Source organism: Lepisosteus platostomus, chromosome 5 (genome assembly GCF_059453375.1).
Source record: "Lepisosteus platostomus isolate fLepPlt1 chromosome 5, fLepPlt1.hap1, whole genome shotgun sequence".
Taxonomy (NCBI): Eukaryota; Metazoa; Chordata; class Actinopteri; order Semionotiformes; family Lepisosteidae; genus Lepisosteus; species Lepisosteus platostomus.
In genome coordinates, this window is record NC_142615.1 from 63,706,012 (window position 1) to 63,729,304 (window position 23,293).

At 41.5% G+C, this 23,293-nt stretch overlaps 1 long non-coding RNA gene and 5 other non-coding genes across 6 annotated transcripts; 1 reads left to right on the top strand and 5 right to left on the bottom strand.

Moving 5' to 3' along the window:
- Positions 1–577: 577 nt before the first annotated feature.
- Positions 578–666, bottom strand: trnay-gua (transfer RNA tyrosine (anticodon GUA)). The gene is given in 2 exon segments: positions 578–614; positions 630–666. It is a non-coding gene; the product is annotated as a tRNA-Tyr (tRNA).
- Positions 667–1,016: 350 nt separating this feature from the next.
- On the bottom strand, positions 1,017–10,373 carry LOC148671024 (uncharacterized). The gene is made up of 4 exons (XR_015936651.1): positions 10,307–10,373; positions 7,670–7,705; positions 2,969–5,523; positions 1,017–2,276 (listed from the first exon to the last, which is right to left on the bottom strand). It is a non-coding gene; the product is annotated as an uncharacterized LOC148671024 (long non-coding RNA).
- Positions 9,136–9,224, bottom strand: trnay-gua (transfer RNA tyrosine (anticodon GUA)). Its single transcript is given in 2 exon segments — positions 9,136–9,171; positions 9,188–9,224. It is a non-coding gene; the product is annotated as a tRNA-Tyr (tRNA).
- A 1,497-nt stretch (positions 10,374–11,870) lies between the features above and the next one.
- Positions 11,871–11,942, bottom strand: trnat-cgu (transfer RNA threonine (anticodon CGU)). Its single transcript has one exon. It is a non-coding gene; the product is annotated as a tRNA-Thr (tRNA).
- Positions 11,943–14,817: 2,875 nt separating this feature from the next.
- On the bottom strand, positions 14,818–14,889 carry trnaa-ugc (transfer RNA alanine (anticodon UGC)). The gene has a single exon. It is a non-coding gene; the product is annotated as a tRNA-Ala (tRNA).
- Positions 14,890–22,926: 8,037 nt separating this feature from the next.
- Positions 22,927–23,097, top strand: LOC148671028 (U1 spliceosomal RNA). Its single transcript, XR_015937409.1, has one exon. It is a non-coding gene; the product is annotated as a U1 spliceosomal RNA (small nuclear RNA).
- Positions 23,098–23,293: the final 196 nt, after the last annotated feature.

The following is a 23,293-nucleotide window of genomic DNA, read 5'->3' on the forward strand; positions in this document are numbered from 1 at the left end:
ATTGTGTTTCTGCAACATTTCGTGCATAGTACGCCATTTTTATCTAAAACAGTCACAACGAGGGCTTTACATGCAATCTGGGGTATTTTCCCCTTTTAGATTTTTGCCACTTTATATCAAACCTGTTATACTCCCAGAAGTGCACAGTAGCTTGTACTTAATAAAAATGTACAATTCACCACTGCTATAAACAGATGTGTGCCGTGTTTGCCTTTGTAAGCATTTGTTTAAAAAATAAGTTCACAATACGATAAAAACACAGAAAGCACAAACTTTATAATACAACGATACCAAATCAATACCAAATCATTATACCAATTAAGTAACTATCCTTTGAAAACAGAGAACACCTTTATATCTACAAAAAACTTGACATTTGTATGTATTTTTGAATTACAAAGCAGACAGTGTAGTCCCTTAATTCAAAGATCAGATCTTGGCCAAAACAAGACAATCAGACGTGGGCTGAATTCGGAACAGGAGCCTTTGCTTCGTCATTTATTGAGCTTTTGATCAATGTCTGAATGAAACAGATTAGCTTTTTTTAACTCTTTGATTAAATTACACAAAAAGCACCTTCCTTCGAGCCGGAATCAAACCAGCGACCTAAGGATTCCCTGCTGATTCCACTACAGTCCTCCGCTCCACCAACTGAGCTATCGAAGAGATGCCACGGTATTGCTCTCTGGCACATACTGCCCAATGAAGTAAAATGTGAAATGGGTGATTTAAATCCCACTCCGACATCAAGTTTCCAACTCGTTTCCTTAGTCTTGTTTACCTTGAATTTAAGCTGTGGCAGTCCAATCTCTCCTACCTATTCTCCTGTGTGGGACACCTCCAGCAATCTCTTCTCCTGCAAACCGCCTGTGAGCTGTCTCCCCGCTGCCTCCCTGCGCTGCTCCGCTCCCCTCTGCCTGCCTGACCTCCAGTGCACCCTGGGACTGAGGGTACCTGCTCGTTTCATCCTCCATCTCCAGGCAGTTCTTCACCATGTTCCCTTCGCTCCCGCACCTGAAGCACTTCATCGATTCCGAAGTAGCGAATACCACATAATCACAGTTGTCAATTCAAAATTTAAGCGCCACATTGATCACTTCCAGGGTTTTTTTCCACCAAGATCACGTACACTTGTCTTCAGAAAGACATGATTTGCTTTAGCTGTGGTGCCCTGCAGCCCAGAGGGACCCTCCTCATCAGAGAGACCACCTATCTGTACCGGGACAGCTTCCTCTCCAGCAGCTCGTTCCATATAAACAGAGGCACGTTGGAGAGGGCAGCACCAGGGAGAAGGTACCGTTCAAGACAACCCCCTTCTCCACCGGGGTGTTTGCCAGATCAGTTGACTGTAGGAAAACAACTATCCCTCCACTCATGCAGGAAGCGGACTTGATCTTGCAGCCCACGACCTCCCCAACTGTACATATGCACCTCTCCAGTGGACAGAACTCCACGGGGGAAATTTTAACACCATGGCGCCACGCAAGCTTCTCAAATGAGAAGTCTGGAGGATCAGAGCCCCCAGAGCTGCCTATGGAATGAAAATAAACCAATTTTTTACCAAACCCTTCTTTTTCTCCCCCCCAAAAAATGACAAAGAAAACACAAACCAGTGAACAAACACTGCCACACGATTCAAACACTCCAAGGCTCCACCCACCCACTCACTCAGTCTCATGAGAAAACACAGTGAGACAGTGAATACACGCACTGACTGACTGGACACTACAGTACATTAACACTGCACTGAGTGAGAGAGGTTAATAATGGCTTTCTCCCCACTGCAACTTCTGTGCCTCCACTTGGGAGATATTTTGTCTTCTCCCACTGAATGATACCTCTTCCTCCAAATGACTTCTTTGTCTTACCTGCCCAACTTTATGATCAGATAGTAGAGAGACACACACTCCCAGTCCCAGTATGAACTACCCTCACATTACCATCACTGGCTGGAGTCATCCCTGTTCTTACTGGGAGCTAATCATTAACATCACTGCTGCAGTATGCTGCTCCATACTGGTACTGAATAGGTTTTCAGACCTACAGCACCCCTTATCAACCCAGCACAACCCCGGAGCCAGGACCCTGTGTGACTTTCCATAGACTGTCCCCTGTTCATGGTGTATCAGATACACTGCAGTGTTTGAGCTGCTCCTCTCTCTGCCTGGTGTTGTCTCAGGGGTCAGATTGTTCATGGGATGCCCTTGACACAGATGTCTCAGCTGCACGCACATTCTTGTAAGAACCCCCCCCCCAGCTGTCCTTCACCTTGAGCCCTGGAAAAGGAAAGAGTGGGAGAGAGTCCTGTTCATTAATCTCTCTCTCTGCAGTGTCTGTCCTCACACAACATTCAGGCAAGCAGGGTCACTGATATTACTCCCAGGTCAGCGCCTGCTGTCCACTGTTAGCCAGCTGACTGTTCTGTGGTAGTGAGAATGAGTGCCCGGTTTCTGGTACTCAATCTCTGTACTCATTCCAGCTGACAAACATTTCTGGAACCTGCAGTACTTCCATTCTCTCCTTTGTCTTCCTGTGACATCGTAGTCCTGAATTATATCACATACATATCTCTGATTAATCCGTCAATACATTATGACCAGTATGACCACATGTTCTAAAGATACCAGTCCAGTCTGGAGAGTCGCAGACTGCTCTGTCAGTGCCAGTGTGAGTCTCATTATAATATCCAATAGCTAATCCAGCTCACAGCAGATTGCTGGATCAGGTAGCTGCTGAACAGATAGGTAAGAGAAGCAAGTTTAGCCCATCTAGCCTGTCTATCCTCTCCTCTCACTCAGCGAACAGTTTCTGAGGGAGAACAGGTTTCAAAGCTCTAGGTAACCTCCTGTTCAAACAGGAGTACAACATAGCCAGGTTCAGAGATGAGCAGGCAGTCAGACACAGCAGTACGAGGCCAGCATCTTATTCATGAGACCACTAGAAGTTGAGACTGAGGTGCTGAGCTTACCACACTGGAGCTGGTCTGCTCTCTGTTTCTTGTGCTTTTTATCTTCTGCACAGGGCAAACATAGTGGCAGGCCTTTGGGACTTGAGAGGTGGGTTCTCCCCTGTGTTTCACTCCTCTGAAGTTCAAGCTTTCAGTACTTGACAAGTCTGGTATCAGAAATGGAAGAGTAAAAAAAAGTAGTAAAGTCCAAAAACGCAATGCAAAAATTCTTAATCAAATAAACAAGCAATAAGTCCAAAACACGGTAGAGGGCAGTAGAATAAGGCAAACAAATCCAAAAACAAGAGGCGAGAGTGAAAAACCACGAAACAGGTAAATGTCAGTAATAATCCAAAAAAGAAAGGAGTTGGAGAAGTATGCGCACTACAGGAGCTCAGGGAGACTACCACAGTGAGTGAGGAACAGGGGGAAGAGGAGAACTGAAATAGTGAAGGCAGGGAAAAGTGATAGGCTAATCACTTACGGCGTGAGCATTTGTGAAAGAGTGTGCACCTGGATATGTGAGAATGAGTGGAATGCGAGCATGTGGGAATAAGGGTGCATGTGGAATGCGTTATATTTGAACACTTTGCATCTAACTTTCTCCAGCTCCACCCTGTAGCAACAACCCTGATTACTGTTCATGAGCTCCTGGCCCCTCTTGTTTCCAGTGGAACCTGTGTGGAGCAGCAGCAGAACCAGAAGATGGGGTTTGTGTTTCTTTATATTGTCTGCTATTGTAAAACAAGTTACCACTTCAGGATAAAGAATCTCCCTCTTTGTCCCTTATTCCCAGGGCTGAACCTGTTTCTCAGTTGGGTGCTCAAAAGCTCATCAACAGCCTTCTAGATCAGCAGTACTGTACTGGGTACAACAGGCCCTGCTGTGAGAGTGGGGGATATGTTCTTGTAGAGCTCTAATCCTCCTGAACTGCATCTCTCCTCTCCCAGTTACTCATGCAGTTATGTCAGTCTATAAACTCCAGCGGTACCCTATTGCTCTTGTTCAAATTATTTTAAAATGCAGTGGGTGATGTTTTCATGATACATGACAAAGGGGTTCTTTTCCTTCAGCTCATGTAGCCTCCAAGGCAACCCCATGTACACAAACCCATATAGAGTTTGCATCAGTGAGGTCAGTAATGAGCTCAGTCAGACCCAATCCACTGCTTTCACCCCCAACACCCCTTAACCTGGGCTTTAACCACTACCTGTTGCTCCTCACATTGAGTCTTTCACCACCACAATATAAATGAAATGAAAGAACAGTTTTTTGTACCATGTTCTAGTTTTGTGGGCCAAATTGTAATCCTTTATAAGAGCATCCAAAAAATCCACCCCCATGTGCTGATTGTAGTCCTTGCCATTCCTATTCCCAACACCATCCTGAACCTGCCAAGACCCATCGAGTTTTTTCACCTTGTGATGGACTGTCTCCACTGTATGCCTTGTGGATGGTACTACACATGGTCACCCATGTGTGTCCATCCACTTGGTGAACAGTAGTTCTCCAGCCCTTATCCAGCGCAAGGAGCCCCTTTCAGCCTTTTTAGGATGTTTTGTTTTGTGCAGGGGAAACCCACATGGTTCTCTCATATCATGCCACAGGCACCAAATTTCATTTTGAAGAGGTCCCGGAAAAGGGCAGAGCTGGTGTAGAAATTGTCAATGTAAACATTATAACCTGTACCCAGGTATGAAACTTTCAAGAGGTTCAGAACTAATTCATAGCTCAGCCCTTTTCCGGTGGCAAAGGGTGATTTTCCTGTATAGATTGAGAAATCACAGGTGTAACCTGTGGAGGCATCAGCAAACACGCACAGCTTGAAGCCCCACTTAGTGGGCTTCCCCTTCATGTACTGCCTAAAGCCTATTCTTGTCTTTGAGGCCACCATCCTTTCATCGACAGACAGATTATATCAGGGCTGATAAAATTATTTACATGCTGTAAGGATGGAGTCTAACAGGCGTCTAAGGCAGCAAAGGGGGTCATATTCTGAGGTCCCGCTTTTTAGATCACTTTCCCTGTCCTCCTTAGGATCCGGAAGGTGAAGTGTCCAGGATATTGCCTCAAATTTTGATTTGGTCATAATCGACCAGCAGAAAGGAACATCATAGGGCTCCCTAGGACTCCAATAGGGTCTCATATTATGAGATGTGAGGAGCCCCATAAAAATAAAAATTCCTATAATTATACAGGTCCACTATGGACACTGACTGTCACTCTGACTTTGAACCCTTTTGGTTGTCTGCATTTTTGTTCATGTTATTGCACAGTATGCACATAACTTCCATGCTAAAAAAACAGCTGGAACAAATCTAACGGAGAGTATGTTTTGGAAGTGTCCAGCTGGACACCTGGTGTCCATGCTGGACTGAACCTAAACTTTTCCAATGTCACATCCTGCTCTGCTTCAATCTTCCACCTGTCCTCTGGCTCTTCCGTTGGTGGAGGGGCTTCTTCTCTTCCTGCCCTGAACAGGTCTTGTGGTCTGGAGTGGAGTGGGAATCTTCCACCCTCTCTTTGGCCGAGGAATCTCAGCACTTGAGGGGGTGGAGGGTTCTTTGATATCCTCACTGAAAAACAAAAGGAAGTTAGAAAAAAGTACTGAAACTAGGAATGAGTTTCATGGTTTTATTACTGACCAACAGCCTTTGTTGCTAGGTGACAAAGTTAGGGCAAGAGGATAGCACTCCACATGTGTAATGATTGAGCTGCAGACCAGTGCTTTGGAGAATGAGCAAGCTTTGCCTAGCTATAATTGCAGAAGGGTGTTAATTCACACTTTAGTGCCAGGTGACCAAGGACCCCCTCTGATCTTCTAAAAAAAACTAATAAATATGAATAGAAATATAAAAACACAGACAATAGTGTTTTAAAATCATGTCCAAGGACTTTATGAAGACTGTAAGACGCAAAAAGCAGCAGTTTCAGAGGTTTGTAAACAGCCAACAAGGAAACATAACAGCTTTGTACTCAAAACTATGTAGCGGCGAGGCTTAATAATAAGGCAGAATTAAGTGTTTCTGAGCTTCCCAAATGAGGCCCCATTTCTCTGTTCATCTCTGTGGTGCAGCCACAGCGAAACCATTCATGCAAGATGTTTTCTTTTGATAAGGACAGCTCCCAAAGGGGGATGCACTTAGCTAAGCCTGGCTATCATGATCAATGGTCATCCATTGGCGCCTATCTGTCTAGGGAGTGCCAGTTGGACATCTGGACTGCATTACTAAGTGTCAGGAGTAAGTGACTCATATCTCACCTTGATCAACCAATCAGGGACTGGTAGGGCCGAGTAACCCACGTGGGACTCTGATGCCCATGGAACTTTCAGCCAATCAATGAGCTGAAGTTCCTCCAGGTAAAAACAGGCAACACAGAGAGCCTGAGAGATTCAGGGAGAGTCAGTAAGATTCAGTAAGATTCTGGAGAGGATTCTGTGGACTGTTCTAAAGGGAATTCAAAGGAGAATTCCAGGGCAGGACGGCCCAGGAGCAGAAGGCTCCCAAGGGCAGGACATTCTCGCAGCGCGCCTCCTGACCATCCTGAGACTCAGCCCGGACAACCACGGAACGGCCAGTGTGTCCGAGTGCCAGAACTTTCCTTTGTTCTAAGAGTCTAGAGTGGAGGTTGCCAGAGAGTAACCTGCAGCAGGCCTCGTGAACAGGTCGGAACTGTGGAAAGCTGAATCACTATTCAGAACTAGCTCTTCATCAGGAACGAACCGGTCCTCTTCCTGACTTGCTGGGACCCACAGTCATCTTTTCTCCTGTGCAAAAACTTTGCTAGTTAAAGCCAACAATGAGCATCAGCAGCGCACCGTCGCAAGCCGCACAGCACAGCCTGGCACGGAGCCAGAGAGCGCGGATTGGACAGCAACAGCCTGCAACTGTTTCTTTGTGCCCGCAGGAGATCTGAATCCCCAAAGATTGGATGAGTATTCAACTTCAATGCATTACAGCTCGAGAATTCAATTGTTATCCAAACCAGTTGATATCAATTTAATTCCTAAGAGTTATGTACTTGTTTGAGTATCTAATGTAGACGTTGTAACCAAGTTCATTTACGAAACGGTCTTAATGAATGATATACTGAACGTATGTCCTCTTGATGTGTAACTCTTTGTAACTGATTGAATATATACCTTTTGTATTCTGATAACCCTCTCAATAAGATCTGTTAGGTTTACATGCATATTCTATGTATTAATAAATGTATCCTCGTGTATTAGTACCTGTGTGTGCGCGTTGTTTGAGTTATGTCGCATGGTTGGATTCTAAAGCCATCAAAAGAATCAACTTTGTGATTTACTGCTACAATTAATAATTGTCTCAGTAAATGCCCAAACCCTACAGAACTGGTGCCTTCAGAGAGCCACTATGATTACATATTTGGCGTCCCTGAACCGGTTTTCCCTACAACTATAATAGCCAAACGTTTGTTTTGTCTGCATTGTCCATGAGACTCAGAAGGATTACCTTTCAATATTTGCAGTAAAACAAAAACATGCAAAGACTTTCTTTGCAGAAAACAATATTTGCAAATCTAATATTTCTTTGTTTCTAATAAGACTCAAAAAGACCACTCATATTCACAACATATAACCAATAAGCATTTCTCATTCCCATATATACAGATAACGTTCGATCTAATGGTGTTATTGAAGTTTATAACTAATAATAGCAATGGTCTGGATTGTATAAACAAAACAAAAATACTCACAATCCAGCAGTGGGTCCAGTCCTTCATCAAAGGCGTCTTCAGAAAAAGAAGATGCACATCTTAGTCTTCCCATGAATTGCCCGAATATATTTCTTCAAGTACCTGAGCAGCCGTCTTTTGGCTTTTTCGGCACTCTGCTTGCCATTTAATTTTTGGGGATAAACCCTTCTGTTTACGCAAAAGGGCGATTAGGTGCGCTCTGAGGAAGTGCATCTGGGAAGATGCGCTCCTTTTGGTTTGGTTTCAGATCGCCCCAATTTATTGAGCAGCTTTATAGACCCACTCTAAATTTCTAGTGGTCAAACATTCACTGATTGACAACCTTTTCCACAAATCAAAACAGCAAATAGGCACAGAAAAACTGTTGCGTTATTTGGAAGAAGCCACAAGATTTTTAAAGGAAGCTCCAATGAAAAAGGTATGCGGATCCTATGCAGACGATGGAGCAGGTAGATATCTGAAATAGGCGTATAATCCGAAACGTCAGGCGAGATCGTGGTCAAAAGGCGAAAGGTAGTTCGTAAACCAGGAGATACGGAGATAGACGTACAATCCAAAACAGAAAGCGAGGTGTAAGGTCGAGGGGCAAAAGGGTAATCAAATCAAATCAAATCAAAGTGTATTTATCAAATGCACAACAATATGGTGTTCAGCAGTAGTTGCTGTCAATGAAATGTATTTTTCTGCGAGCTCAAAAAAATTACAAGAATCACAAAAATCACAAAAATTCACAAGAACACAAAAATCACAAAATTGAGGTTACATTTTTGAAATGGAATAAAACTCAATATGAGTAGAGCTGTTATGTGTCCAATATATACAGTTATGCTGAATATAGTGAGAATTGTGTGTCCATGTAGCCATTACAGGTGATTTGCATAGGAGCTACAGGTTGGCTATTTAGCAGTCTTATTGCCTGGAGGTAGAAGCTGTTCCGTAGTCTGTTGGACTTGGACCGAATGCTTTGGTACAGTTAACCGGACGGTAGGAGGGAAAACAGTTTGTGACTGGGATGACTGGGGTCCTTGAGAATGGACCTGGCCTTCTTCAGACATCTAGCTGAGCAGATCTCCTGGATGCTTGGTAGCTCACAGCTGGTGAGAAGCTGCGCTGACTTCACCACCCTCTGCAATACCTTGCGATCCCGGGCGGAGTACTTCCCATACCAGGCAGTGATGCAACCAGTCAGGATGCTCAAATTATCAAATTATTAAAATAAAAGTTATTAAAATATCAGATTGTGTTTCTGCAACATTTAGTGCACAATACGTCATTTTAATCTAATAATAAAACAACAGCCACAACAAGAGCTTTACACGCTGTCTGGGGTATTTTCCAATCAGACATGAGGTGAATTCAGAACAGGAGCCTCTGCTTCGTCATTTATTGAGCTTTTGGTCAACGTCTGAATGAAACAGATTCACTATTTTAACTCTTTGATTAAACAAAGTACACAAAAGGCGCCTTCCTTTGAGCTGGAATTGAACCAGCAACCTAAGGATTCCCTGCTATTACCCACTACAGTCCTCCACTCGACCAACTGAGCTATCAAAGGGATGTTGGTAATTGCTCTTTGGCCCATACTGCCCAATGTAGTGAAATGTTCCAGGTGATTTAAATCCCAGATTGACATCGTTTCCAACTCGTTTCCTTTTTATTTACTTGAATTTAAGCTGTGAACCAGGATTCTCTGTATAAACTTGCAGGGATATTAAAAAATGTTTGATGGGGTATCAATTATTCGGAAATGGACTCCTTTTTTTTCTTGGGGGATCATATTAAAGATTTCATTTGGATCTACAAGAGGATCACCATGAGGAACAAAACTAAGTTTCATTCTGTGTTTATTAGAAGCATTATCACAGCTAATGCATGTAAAGCCTTTAGTATGCAACAGTGAGAGTTCAGTTATGCCGGAGAACTGAAATTTAGTAAATCCATATTTAAACAGATTGCAAATCTTCAAAGTGTTTTGTCACTGCAAATATTATTACAGGGGTTTACCAGCTGCCAGACGTGCTTGTTTTGGGATTATTTCCAATAAGTATCCCATTAGTAGTTGTGTGTCCTTACTGGTATCTTTTAAACATTTGATTATATACAAACGGGACAGAGACAAAGTAATAATCCCATTTTAAGGTGTCTTGCATTTTAATTTACTGAACAGATAAATTGAAAGGCTCTGATTCAGAGCCCCTGCAGTTCGTGCTAATTAGAACCACAACAATGCTCCTGAGTCCTGGGCATTACACTGAGCACACGTTCAGCTGGGCTCTGACTTTGTTAAGCACGACTTCTTGTTGCAGTTGAGCTCAGAGCTAGATATGATCTCCATATTCTACCGCAATAACTAGTCTGAAACTTAGTAAATAGTACACAGTTTTTAACTGAAGTCAGGTTGTTAAAAAATTAAACCAGCACCCTGTCACCGAAACTTACCCCGGTCTTCCGCGCGACAAGCAGGGGTACTCAACACTGTACTAACAAGGAGGGGTTGTCCGCAGTTGAGCGCGAGCTCTGATTACTGTCAGCAGACATTTCTTCATTTCCAATGACGTTTTCTTCTGCTCTCAGCTTTTTACCGGTCATAAATGCTCAAGAAGTAATTCATTTGAATTTGAAGTCTGTCTCTGTTACCTTCGGTCCTGATAAAGAAAAGCCGTGCGTGGGAGACTCCGTCTCTGAAGAAGTTTGCCGTCACCCTGCAAGAAAAGAGAGCCATCATTCACCGAAAAAAACACTAAGACAATTAACATTAAACACGTGAAATGCGAGATGTTGTGGAAATGTTTTCTACTTAGAGATTCTGTCGTTTCTACTCTAACGAGAGAGGCTCTTTTTCGGAAGTAGGATTTGAACAAACGTCTCCAGGGGAAACTGGGACCTCAATGCAACGCCTTAGACCACCAGGCATCCTGTCTGTAGCTCTTATATTGCATTATATGTTTTATTTATTTCTACTTGTTGATAGGAAAAAAAGTGAAATCGTGTAATTTGGGAAATGTATTTTTTTCATGGGGAAAACTAGCCTGAGCAAATGTAAAGTTAAGAGCAGCGCTCAATAAAAACCATCAGAAGCCGAAAGCGCTTCTTATGCGGATCAGTATATTCCGATGCCGGTGGTTCTGCAGAAGAAATAAGAAAAGCCGAACTGAAAGCACTGTGTTGCCATTACGGGTACTTTGGCTGCAGCTGCTTTAAGATCTACTCAGCTGGCACAGAAAGTTGTATGAGGTCAGACAGGTTTGCGCTGTCTAAATAACAGTGTGCGAATTTAAACTTATTTAAACAAGACTATTTACAATGTAATACATGCTCCAAAAGCGTTAATACTGCACTGGCTGCTATTTGAAACACCTTTAGAAATGACGCGTAATAGAGATTGATGCAGCTGGGTTTTATGCTTCACAATACATTGCAATCAGGAAAATAAACCAATTAGAAATATGCCTTTGAGTTTGAGTTTGGCTCTTCTTATTTCTTCTGCAGAACAACTGGTATGGGAATGTATTGATCCGCATAAGTAGCGCTTTCGGTTTCTGATCGTTTTTATTGAGTGCTGCTCTGAACTTTACATTTGCTTGTGCTAGTTTTCCACATGAAAAAAAAGAAATTTCCCTAATTACATGATTTCACTTTTTTTCTTATCAACGAGTAAAAAGAAATAAAACATATAATTCAATATAAACGCCAGAGGCAAGTTGGCTGGAGGTCTAAGGTGTTGCGTTCAGGTCGCAGTTTCCCCTGGGGATTTTGTTCCAATCCCACTTCTGATAAAGAGGTTTTCTCGTTTTTCTCTTTGAATAGACAATCAAGTTCTAAACAAATTTCATATTGTAACGCTACGGGGGCTCAGGCAGGCGCCCTTGCCGCATCTGGTCGGCCCCTGCACCGTCTGGGGCTCGAACCCGGGACTTCCGCGTCTCTCTGCAGCGACCTAGACCCGTGAGCTAAAGAGATATCTCTCTACAACCCAGTAGCTGTAGTCCTGCTATCACAGGGAAGGGCGGTGACGTCACCTGCTCTGGTACGCCGGCTCTTACACAGTGCCTGTCGGCCGTAAGCGTTACAATATATTAGATTTCCGCAATACGTTTTGGCTTTAACAGGAAACTGTGCACTTCCACAGAAAGAGTAACAAGAGGAGACGTTTCCATGTTACTTGTAGACTTAGATAAAGGAACGTGGCGGTGAATGAAAAAGGCACAGACGGGATTCGGACCCGCGATCTTCGGTTTACGAGACCGACGCCTTACCACTTGGCCACCGTGCCGTCGCTGGGAGTGGGGTCAGCTTACTTTATGTTGAATCAACCCTAGTAATTTTACTGTTGTAATAGAGGAACAAGAGGCGCAGTCGGTAGAGCTTGCGACCCTTAAGTTCAAAATCGTCGATTCATGGGTTGTTTGTGTCCTTTCTGATCCCTCTAATCTTTTAGTAGGACAGTGCAAGCAGGACGTGATAGGGTACAGTGACTCCCAATGTCATATGAGCTTTGTGTAATTTAGCTTTCTTAACGCTATGGGGCTCGATTCAGATATCGCTGTGAAAGCAAGGGACGAGCAAAGGTTTTTTCTAAATTGAGGGTGATCTGCTCCCGAGTAATTATAAACACCTGAGCGTTTACTGTTTACTGTTGTGTTACTGTGATAAAGGAAGACCGCACTTTATCAAAATACTGCTGCTTCCTAATTTTACATAATGGTATTTAGACCGGGGAGAGTGACTGCATTCCAAGAGGCTAAAAGTTGATTTCACAAAGCCCCCATTTAATAAAATACATTAGAAACCGCAAGGAAAACAGTATGTTTTAATAAGTCTTCTCCTGGTTTTATATTATTATAGTCTTTCACATTTGAATGCATACCTTACCGAAAATCTTACCTAGATTACAGGCAACACAAACAGTTCTTAATGCACAAAGTCTATTTATAGTTGACTTTCTGCTAATCACATCTAATAGTTCATGAATCTTCCTGCCCATCATGTGTCTGCTAAGCAGTTTCTCCATTTTCCTCCTCCTGTCATTGTCAGCAAGCACATCAAGATGGGAAAATGTAACAGGGAAAAAGAGTAGCTGGTAGGAGTGGGATTTGAACCAAAACCTCGATCTAGAGACAAGAATACCCATGAGAGCTAGAAAAACACAAGTCTTTGATCATGGTGCTTTGGTGGTGGTGGAGGGGAGTCCCCATTACCTGTAAAGCGCTTTGAATGGTGCTTTAGAACACTCAACCATCCTGACAAGTGATGGATGAATGGAGGTGTATTGAATACACCAGTAGTTCACCAACCTGAGTTGCTTTGCTGGAGAAGTGCCATGTTACATGTTGTAAACGTCAAACGTACAAACGTGTTGTACTTTCCAACCTTTGAGTAATATTTTCCAGAGCTAGGGCGCAGTTGTCTTCACAATCTGGATTATCTCAAAAGCAATGATGTCTGTGTAAAACAGATTTTATTTTCGGGAACCGACGTTGTATTGCATATTTCTAATTGATTTGTTTTCATTATTGTAATGTATAGTGGAGCATAAAAAAACATCTGCAAAAATCTCTATTACGCGTCTTTGGCATTTCAAATAGTAGCGAGAGCGAGGATCAAACCCCCCTCTTGGCGATAGTTGCCTCACGCTCTGAACAACCAAGTCCTGCTTATTCCCGCTGTGGGTCGTGGATGGTGTGTTTTGGTATTTACTCGAAATTACGGAGGATACATGGGACTGCATTTACCTGATAACATACCATGATCTCTAGTACCTAATGAGCTTTGATAATTCAGCTTGCTTATCGCTTTGGGCTCAATTCAAAAGTTGCAGTGAAAGCAGGAGCTGAGCAGGATTCTGTTTAAATGGAGCCAGATCTGTTCACAAGCGGGGAAACACTCCAGCGTTTACTAATTGAAGACCACAATCCGCTAAAACACCCCTGTTTCTTAGACTAAAAGAAGCTAAAAGCATTTTTGAACATGGGTTATATTGTAAATACTGTTATTAAAAAGCTTATTCGCATACTGTCGGTTATTTAGACGGTGCAAAACAGGCTGCCCTTATAAAACTTTCTGTGCCCGTTTTGACAAAGGAGAAAGTATTTTCTGATGGAGCGCTATGCGAAAAGATTTAATTAGCTTTACCCCTGCCAATGATTCAGCATGAAGAAGTAAAAGTTTCAAAGGGAAAAGCAGCTCGCTAACACAGCCAATATTAAATGTACTTGCCGGCACACTATCACGTGCATTGGCTCAGAAAGTGATCTCGGCAATGTTCCCAAAGTAAAGCTGAAAGTGCCAAAGAGCATTTCTGTTGAGAAAACTGCCTTGATGTTAAGCTTAGAAAGCCTGTCTTTTAGATGTTCTATCTCTAAACACCTTGTGCAGCCTCCCAACAGACTAACAAATATTTTTTTTGAGAAATGGGCACACACCCGGAAGACAATAACGTTTATCTACATTCGAGTATGTGAATAACAATTTAACAGAAAAAAGTTTGTAAATGAGATTTTGCAAAAATTCAATAAATCGTCTATAAACAGTAAGAAATTATTAAGAAAGTAAGATATTATTTTATTTTATAAACTTTAAGACAATGAAGAGAGTTTACAGGTCATCCTTCGCTTTTGCTCTTTCAACTTAAGCGTTCAGGATCCAAGCCCATGTGCGGATGGTTGTATTTCTTAAAGTAACTTGTAATCATCAAAAGTTGTTGTGTAGTCCTTCAGTTCTTTCTCGAGTTGTACCATGGATATTTTATACGATCAATACTTTTCATGATCATTTGCATTTTCCGTTTCAAACGGAAAAAGTTCAAAGTGTCCTTATAACTGTGCTCCACATCTACACGAGAGCGCTTGTAAGAGTACAGGACATGCAATGAGGAGTTTGTGCAGCTTTCAGCTTAGTGCGGAGTCCAGAGGAAGGACTCACTCGCTGAATGATCTCTCAAGAAATTCAAAGGGTGTTTTCTGCAAAAGCCATGACAAGTGTGAAGAACAGAACGCAATGTTTTGGAGTTACATTTAAAACAGGAGAGAACACTGTAGCACTTCGAGTGTGTCTAAATTTAATTGTGTAAACCTAGCTCTCTATAAACACAGACAAGGAGTTCTCACACAACAGAAGATTGCGATGTGAGCACAGTAATATGAAACACTTGGAGATGCCAGGGATTGAACACAGGACCTCATACATGCAAAGCATGCACTCTACCATTGAGCTACATCCCCAACAGAACAGCTTGTGGAACTGACTTAGAGATGTGCAGATGCTCACTGACCACAATCCACCACTCACGAAGAATGTCTGCAGTTTCCCACTTTCGCGTTTCCTCTAATACAGAGTAAATTCATGGGAATGAAGAAATAAGGAAGGAAAAATAGTCACATCTAAGCTTCCAGAGACCGGTTAAAAATGAATCAGTTATTTTTATATCCAGTCACATGGACGACGGCCCAGTGGGCAAAAGACGTATAATATACGTCTATTAAACGCATACCTTAGACGTCTAAATGTGGTCCGCAATTCGTCTTTAATGAAATTCTAATATATGTCTATTGTTATACGTCTATGATAAGGTGTTCATTATACATAAATGGTTGGAGTTCTATTATACGGATAAATTTAGAGCACTATTATACATATATGATTGGAGTTCAGGATAACTTTAGAGGACTATTATACGTATATGGTTAGAAGTCTATTATACGGATAATTTTAGAGGTCTATTATACGTATATGGTTAGAAGTCTATTATACGGATAATTTTAGAGGACTATTATACATATATGGGTAGAGGCCTATTATACATTACAATACAGATTTTAAAATGTACAACTTCTATATTTCCAAGAAAAAAAATATTACAATGAAAGTTAAGACGATTTTTGTCCACCATTTGCAAACCCTGTCTAATTGTCCTAACAGTTAGAACCAGAAACCTATTATTTTCAGTGTCCAGATCTCCTGGCCCCCTGCCTTGCATATGCATTCTTCAAGTAACACATTGTGTGTTCCTTTATTTCTTTAAAGGTAGGGTGGGACTTCAGCACCGCAGCTAGGAGAAAATTATATAATATTACTACCCAAATAAATGATGATTAATATCTTCTTTAGTATAATCTCAAAAATGAACCATTAAGGTTAACTAAGCTCAAAGCTATAATAAACGTATAAAATTTGGCTTGCATCATAGCAGTTGAGCAATAAAGTCTGTCCTAATTAAAGAGTACCCAAAGTTTGAAAGTACAACATAGAATAAGAATAATTAGAGAAACGGCAAAACGATTTTGTGTCATCTTCCCCTTCACACTATTTTTATGTGCCATTTTTTGCTTATTAACGTACTATTTTAATCAAAATAATATTAAGTAAGATCTGTATGTATTCAGATAGTATTATTATTATTATTTATACTTACTCGTCAAAAGAGGATTGCTGAGATATTTGCGGATTTCTTCTACGATTGAAAAACGTGTCCAAAATGGTGACCAACGAATACTAGCAATGCATTGTGGTATATAACCGGAAAATATACCACAACGTATGCGTTTATTAATGTTGTCGATATTATGGTTGAAATTTAACATTGATAATACATCGCAGCTATGTGCCCCCTACTATGAGCTGATGTGCAATTTTAACGCATGCAGTTAGTAAGGAAACGGTCACTGTTGTAAGGTATTATATATAATGACATTATGGAATAGGATGGGGACAGGCCTGGTGTCACGGGGGGAGGGAGGAGTGTCGCCCCTTCAGTTTTGGGCAAAAGGATTTACTTAACTTGTAATAAAAAAATAGTTGTACTTTGTCAATGGCCAAACATTAATTTATTTACACGTGTAAAATAAATATAGTACATATAGTAATAAATATAGAAAATACAGTAATACATATAGTAAATTAATTAATTACTACATAAATGATTTACTTCGTACACTGTGCAGATGGCTGTATACTCCTAGTTGCAGCACCCACGATATATATAGTAAAAAGCCTCAGGCACTGTGTTAGATGTGTTTTCGACGTTATATATGCGTTTATTAATGTTGTCGATTTTACGGTTGCAATTAGATGTTGATAATACGTCGCAGCGACGTATACACAGATGCAGCCATTCAAAATGGGTGGGGTATTTCGTGGTATACCCCGGTGGGCGTGTCACATTAAAACGCAGTATCATGCAGTATCACGCAGTGTATCGCGTCATTTGAGGTCATGCTGGAACCTCTCATGTACAGCATTTGAGCTTGGACAAAAGTTGGACAAAAGTACACAACCTACCTTTATCAGAAATATTTATGCATCAAAGCCTTTACCGAAGATATTACTAATAGTATTAATAATGAATGACTTTGGACAAGCTGTAAACTCAAAGTATTATACTGGTCCACATTCTTTCTAACCGTCATTTTAAACGAAAATACTTTTAGTTTTTTCTTTGACAAACACCACAGCATTTCGTGGATAATTTCTTAAGCACATTTGTACAAGCACTTGGAATCTGTCCAAGCCCTACTTTGTCAGGCATTTTCTTTTACTGCAACGGACATAAAAACTCCCTTGCTTTTAACAGAGCGTTTCATAATTTCTAACTACGAAAATTATTTAAACTGCAACACTTATCATTCAACCAGGGCTCAAAATATCACAAGGATCCTCAAGAGCACATCAAAGACTGTATTAAAAGATACTTGTATCAGATACATGAGAATCCAGGCTTTTTTTCTCAACACTTTCTTTTCCGTATACCAGATATTATGGAACTACTTCAGAAGGCTGTCAGCCAGTCAGATTCCAGGAATCAGTACTTTAAAGAAAATTCGATTTCTCCCTAAACATTTTAAGCATCGAAGTCTTTAACTAACATGTGAAATAGTGGCAGTTTTAAGCTTTTCTGCTAATATAATATGGAATTGCGTATCTAAAGAAATTAATAACGATATGATTATATTTGTGTACTGCGACAGGGCTGTGTAGGGCTGTTTCGCCTCACAATCAGACAAATGCAACATAAATTGGGCTGTGTAGTCTTCTAAGTATCTTAATAAACTTTCAGCATAGCTTTCTCCCCGTTTAGATTTATTTTTCTTGGGATCTTGGGATCAAACGTGGAAAGATTAGATTGTAATCGTTTTTATTTTTTAAGTACATTTTAGAAAAGTGTAATCTATACTAAAAAGCTGTACACCACCTGCTATAAAGATACATATTGTAATACTTTCGGTCTCAGATAGGACGGACACAAGAACTCAGACTTGCAGAGTTAAAGCAAGTTAAAGCCTTGATTTTATATATCACCTTTAAAAGTGGCATCACCAAGCAATACAGATTACAAAGTAAATACCCAACACTGATTGCACCCATCTGTCATGTTAATAAAGACCTTTAAATTGAATTTAGTTTTATTACTTGTTTTTCAGGAAGTTAAAAAAAAACACTTGAATTACTTATCCAGTCTCTCGAACTAAAATTATTTTTCAATCAATGCAACTAACATCGGGCAACGTGTTTTTTTTAATCCAACATTGACAGCCACATGTTAAATCTTGTCAGTCAGCTCTTTTTTCTCTATCTGAATTGTGGCGATTCAAACAACCTGGGAAAACAAGTGGTCTCAAAGTCACCGAGCTCACAGAGCTTCAACAACAGATGACAATTTCCTTAGTCCTTCCTTAGTCTTCCTGAAATTGTCAGATTATGAGTGAACAAAAGCATTTTATTAAAAACACGTTTGTGTTTGTTTGGGAGCTATATTATGTATTTTTCATATGTAAGAAATAATGATGTGTTCCTGCTTACACATTGCACGACTTTAAAAGCTAGAAAAACAGGTTTCGATTCACATTATCTGGCGAGCCTTGTTTTGTCAAAGGAAAATTCTATTCTACTCTGAGAATGTAGGGGGAGGAAGAATGTCCCTTGTCTTTTTACTTACTCCAATACACCAATGCATTAGCATGTTAAAGCGATTTCATTGAGGAGCCTAGCTTTCTTAACTAGTAAGTACTGTACTTACTGGGTTTTGAAGGGGGGGAGGTGTCTTTTGCTGGAAATCTCGCCCCCTTCTACTTTGAAAATACCTGTGAAACAGGTGTAATTCGTCACAGCCAGCACTCCCGCAGAGAGGGGGGTTGTACTTGCAGTGCATCGGTATAGATGGGAAAGCCAGAGCCGAGTCAAGTCTAGCCATGTGTGAGTCTAGTCTCACAGAGCTTCAACAGCAGATGACAACTTGTGAGTTTGATTAAGAATGAATAAAAACATTTCATTAATAACGCGTTTACGTTTGTCTGGGTGCTGAAAAAGTAAAAAACAATTACTTTTTGACAATGAAGAACTGTGTGTTTGTCTCTCTCTCTGCTGGCGTTTGTAATCGTTTTTATTTTTAAATACATTTTAGCAAAGTAATGTACCATAAAAGTATTGTGAGACATATTTGGGTTAACATGTTCAGTGTTCAGTGTGTGGTAATTTGTTTGGTGCAAGTGAAGTTTTATTTAAAATCTGACCCAGGGAAAAGTGTGGTGTGGACGGCTGAGGAGAGAATGCAGGCTCGCGCTGTGTCCGTTATTCTTTTTGTCTTTTTGAGCCAGTGAAAGCTCTGTTGTCCTTCACATGAATGCCTGAATCATTGTACCGAACCCAGGATTTTACAGTATTTTTTTCTTTAAAATACCAATAACAGCAACATACAGTTTACATAATATGTTGATGTTCCAAAATTAATATAGTTTATGACCTTTATGACCTTTGTTATGCTCTTCGTTAATGTCTAAGCCGGAACACATCATTATATCTCATTTTGTATTTCTTTAAAAAAAAAATCGTTTGCCCAGCCTAACAGTAATGTTGTTATTGTTTTTATCCTGTAAAGCGCTTTGAGGAGCCACCTTTAAAGGCGCCATATACAATAAAGTTCATTATTATTACTATTGTTAATTTGCTGGACAGAGAGGTGAACATTATTACGCAGAAGACAAAGATAGCGATTTACGTTGCATTGTGCATTGTGCTGCTATAATACAGTTTTAAATAATTAAAAGTCTAAACACTATCAGCTTTATTTATGGGTTTTAAATAAAGGCGATTTAAACGCGATTTAAATCAATATAAATGTTTATATTGCAATGCATAGGTGACTATTCATTGTTATTAAAATGACTTAAATTCGATCATGTTGTGATATTTAGAAATATAAATTTGTTTGGTGCGAGTGAAGTTTTATTTAATCTCTGACCCAGGGAAATGTTTTATTTTTTCAAAGAAATGTGATATATAGTATATTCGACGAATCACTGCCCACTGGGTGTGCGGACCTTTTCTTATTTACCTTGTGCAATCGTGTTTCATAAAATGTAATTGTATTATAGCATGAACCCCTGGCGATTTTCTTGATACGTTATATGTGCTCTTGTTTGTATTGTATGTATTTTTGTTGTACAAATAAAAAGTAAAAAGCACAATTTTCCGGATGCAGCTGCTGTAAAAAAAATGAGATCAAGGGTGCTGTACGCAGAGGTCTGAAGCCTGCTCCACAGAAAAACTTTATGTTAAAGAAGTCGAGATCTCACCATGAGAGGGGAAGCATCTCAGAAAAAGCAGGTGCAGTCGGTTCCACAGTCATAACGCCACGAAGTTGGACGAAAAGAGCAAGAGCCACCCGGCTTCCTCCAGGCAAGTAATGAGACAAAGAGACAAGGCACAGCGGGTAGTGTGGCTGAGCAGTCTAAGGTGCTGGCTTAAGGCTCCAGGTTCTTTGGGCGCATGGGTTCAACATTTGTCTTTCATCTTTCGCAAGCTGTATAGATTTCTTTAAAAACAAGTTGTTGCAGAAAGGAAACGAACACTTGCATTCACGTAAATTAAAAGGCATGGGATTTGCCTATAACGATAAACTCTGTACAGTAAGACATGAAGAAAGGCACCGCTGGGAATCGGACCCAGGATCTCCTGTTTACTAGACAGGTGCTTTAGCCAGCTAAGCCAATTAAGCTAAATCTGTTCCACAGATGTGCAGTGTGCCTTTCCTCTTGTCGTATTCAAGAGTACTGACTGCGTGAGCTCCTCACTGTGTGTCCTGTACTCTACTGTGAATTCATTTAGATCATCTACGTGGAGTACAGTGACAAGATCGCCTGGAATATTTTCACTGAGTAAGTCATTGAAGAAAACAGAAGATGTCAGAGTGGCCTCATCAACAATCCACTCAGGCAGCGCTCCTCTGTAAAGTGCCGTTCGTTCACATCGATTGGCTTTTTTTTTGCCTTCATTCGTGCAAGTAGTACAGGCAGACGCCCCTATTCTGCCGTGACCCAGATTCGAACCGAGGTTGTTGTGACCACAACGCAAAGTACTGACCACTATACGATCATGGCAAGTTACCAAAACACACGCTGGGGGTGGAAAAGGCTGTGCTCTCTCGTGTGACAGGAGTCACCTGCTCCTGCTTTCCAAAAGATCAGCACCATGTACGAAAGAGCCGCATTAAAACCACTCAAACATGTGCAAAATGTGCGAGAAGAGGGGGCTCTTGTTTCCACCTGAAGACTTCTCGCATGTGAGACGAACTGATCATTGCTGCAGCTCAGAAACCTGCAGGAGGTGGGAGGGGTACTCTCGTAGACAGTGCTGACCTTCGGCAAGAGGATTTATACTCTCCAAGATGATATTTGCACTTTCTGGAGAGGAGATTTTCTCCACTTCAGTAGCCCGATTTTGTCGATTGCGTGGAGAGGGCTGTAGAATGTGGCACCGCCTTTCCTGCTCTGTCCATGAAAAGCGTGCTGGTCTCTGGAGAATGAGCAAGGTCCATCAGCGCACTCCAATAAAGGCACTGGAAGCTGCTGAATCGCATTGGCGAAGCTCAACACTGGGCCACTGGGCACAGCTTCCCACCGTTTCCGTAGTGTTGTGGTTATCACGTTTGCCTCACACGCGACAGGTCCCTGGTTCAAAACCAAGCAGAAACAAACTGGCTCCTTTTGTCGCCATGCATACTGTTTGGGGATTCGCCTAGCGCTGTGATTGAACAGACCCACTCACCTCTTAGTGTGCACAGTGCATGTCGCAGCGCTTCCTGCTTTCACTTCAATGCGCGTCCTGATGTACCCCGGTCTCCCGCGTGACAGGTGGGGATAATCACCACTATACTAACGAGGAAGACATCGCTCTCTCCGACCCCCGGCATCATATCCCGACCCACCATGCTGGAAGCCGACGCGTGCTGTGATTCCTTTATGGAGCAGAAATGAAAACCGAGGAGCCGAGAGATCATTTCAGCATTTCGCATGTGAATGGAAAACACAAACGACCAACTTGGAATGACTTGCTTTTGACGCTTTTCAAAGCATTCTTTGTGCATCAAACAGACCCACTCACCTCTTAATGTGGAGGGATCTGCACAGTGCATGTTTCCTGCTTTCACTTCAATGCGCGTCCTGATATTGATTTTTTTTCGTGTGCTGTGCGGAGGCTCTGAAAGCGAGAGCAATGAAAAGGTGCACGGCGCTGTGAAAGAAACGGAGGTAAAGACGTCTCTATACATGGATGACGTCACCCTCCTCCTCTCTGACAATGCCTCAATTAGCAGAGCACTGCAGTGTTGTGATCAGTTCTCTTTGGCTTCCTCTGCAAAAATTAACAAATCTAAGAGTGAGATTTTTTATCAGAACTGGAGGGAGCCAAAAGAAGGACATGATCTCAGGCTGCAAGAGAAGAGAATTAAGGTCCTGGGGGTGTATTTTGGAGAAGAGATAGGAACAGTAAATTGGCAGAACAAATTGCCAATCTTAAACAAAAAACTGATGCAATGGAAGGACCGAGACCTCACCATGACAGGGAAGGTGCTGGTCATCAAAGCCGAGCTCTTGCCTGTCTTGAATTTTCTGGCTTCTACCTTCCCAATCCAACACCGTGTTGCGGCGGCGCTGAGGAGATTGATGTTTCAATTTCTATGGGGTGGGAAGCAGGAAAGACTCAGAAGGGAAATAATGTACAGGCCGCTACCCTCAGGGGGGAAGTCTGTCCCAGATATTGCTACGAAGCTACGAAGCAGAAAATCTGTGGGAAATAGAGAGCATAGGTCAATATCTCAAGAAACTGTGAAAAACATTATCATGTTTAAGTAAAGAATGTGATTTGAACCAGAAAAAAAGAAATTGTTGCTATTTAACTGGTACCGTGTCAAAATGTAATGAGATGTGATCATATATACTGTTTTAAGTATGTATATTAATGTGAAGCTTTCTAATTTGTGATGTCCTGTATTTTTTTTGTGAAAAGAAAATAAAGTTCATAAAAATCGAAATCGGTTCACCCAGGGCGAGGCTCGGCCATTGCACTCCGGCTGTGCTGACCCCTGCGAATTCCCCAAATGTGGGAATCTCGACTGCATAATTTCTGGTAGTGGGGGACTGCGTTCGCGCTCTCCCCTGATGTGCTTGGTCCAATATCGGATACGGAAGAGTTACGACACCATGAGCTGCGATACGATCCCAGTTCGAAGGGAGTCGATTCCACTGCTGGTTCTCGGTTTCTTTTAGTTAGAGGTCCGGAGAAGCATTTCAAGCTCGTTGCACTACTCCTTCCGGACATTCATTCCCTTTTCAAAGTCAGTCGTTTTGCTGTAGT